General features: G+C 46.7%; 1 non-coding gene across 1 annotated transcript; it reads left to right on the top strand.

Moving 5' to 3' along the window:
* The first annotated feature begins 624 nt into the window (after positions 1–624).
* LOC116462220 (U6 spliceosomal RNA) lies at positions 625–726 on the top strand. The gene has a single exon (XR_004246307.1). It is a non-coding gene; the product is annotated as a U6 spliceosomal RNA (small nuclear RNA).
* The last annotated feature ends 954 nt before the right edge of the window (positions 727–1,680 follow it).

Raw genomic sequence — 1,680 nt, forward strand, 5'->3', positions numbered from 1 at the left:
CAGAGCATGTCTTGCCTCTGCTAGTCATCTGGCACTTAATCAAGTACTGCCTAGTGGATTCTTACTTTTTTGTGTGCTCAGCTGTAGTTAACTCATTCTTCTGGCCGGGCACCGTGGCTCACACCTGTAATCCCAGCACTTTCGGAGACAAAGGTGGGTGGATCACCTGAGGCCAGGAGTTCCAGACTAGCCTGACCAACACGATGAAACCCGTCTCTACTAAAAACACAAAACATTAGCTGGGCTGGTGGTGCGTGCCTGTCATCCCAGCTACTCTGGAGGCTGAGGCAGGGGAATCGCTTGAACCAGAGGGGCAGAGGTTGCAGTGAGCCGAGATCGCGCTGCTGCACTCCAGCCTGGGCGACAGAGCTAGACTTTGTCTAAAAATAAAATATAAAATAAAATACTCAATTCTTCTACTTGTCAATGCAAGGATACTTTCCTTTCTGAATTGCATTGGAAGCAAAGAGTTCAAGTGTTAGAGTAAGATAAAATAAGATCGAAAAGCTGTTGGAGAACTTTGTTAGGAGTTCAGACTTTGTTTTGTAGGACAGGGTTTCCTACTTTACAAGCTTTAATGTGCATACAAACGGAGGGAGAGCTTATTAAACATGCAGATTCTGTGCTTGCCTCGGCAGTGCATATACTACAATCGAAATGATACCGAGATTAGCATGGCCCCTATGGGAGGATGACACACCAATACATGAAGCATTCCATATCTTTTTTTTTTTTTTTTTTTTGAGACGGAGTCTCGCTCTGTCACCCAGGCTGGAGTGCAGTGGTGCAATCTCGTCTCACTGCAAGCTCCGCCTCCCGGGTTCACGCCATTCTCCTGCCACAGCCTCTCCGAGTAGCTGGGACTACAGGTGCCCGCCACCACGCCCGGCTAATTTTTTGTATTTTTAGTAGAGACGGGGTTTCACCGTGGTCTCGATCTCCTGACCTCGTGATCCGCCCGCCTCGGCCTCCCAAAGTGCTGGGATTACAAGCGTGAGCCACCGCGCCCGGCCTAAGCATTCCATATCTTTAAAGAAATCAGCTAGGCTCAGCGGCTCACGCCTGTAATCCCAGCACTTTGGGAGGCCAAGATCGGCGAATCACGAGGTCAGGAGTTCGAGACCAGCCTGACCAACATGGTGACACCCCCATCTCTACACAAATACAAAAATTAGCCGGGCATGATGGTGCGCATCTTTAATCTCAGCTACCCAGGAGGCTGAGGCAGGAGAATCACTCGAACCTGGGAGGCAGAGGTTGCACTGAGCTGAGATCACGCCACTGTACTCCAGCCTGGGCAACAAACAGAGCAAGACTCTTGTCTCAAAAAAAAAAAAAAAAAAAGAAAGAAAAGTAAAGAAAACAAATCATGGGGATTCTGATTCATTAGGCTTGGGGTGGGGACCAAGCTTCTGTATTTCTAATATGTGCCCCATTAATGCCAATGCATTTTCTCTGCTAGCCTTGTAGATGACAAAATGAATGGACAAGTGGCAAATAAATCATAAAGATTTGGCCACAGCAGATCATATTTACAACAGCTTGGTTTTCTCATGGGCACGGAAGAATCAATCCATAGCAAGGCTGTAGGGAAAGCGGAGATAAATGTATCCTTCTTTAAAGAAGGGAGTGACTTAGAAAAGAAACAAAATGATCAAAGACTAAAACTTTAATATTTTA

This window comes from Hylobates moloch, unplaced genomic scaffold, assembly GCF_009828535.3.
Source record: "Hylobates moloch isolate HMO894 unplaced genomic scaffold, HMol_V3 SCAFFOLD_22, whole genome shotgun sequence".
Lineage (NCBI taxonomy): Eukaryota > Metazoa > Chordata > Mammalia > Primates > Hylobatidae > Hylobates > Hylobates moloch.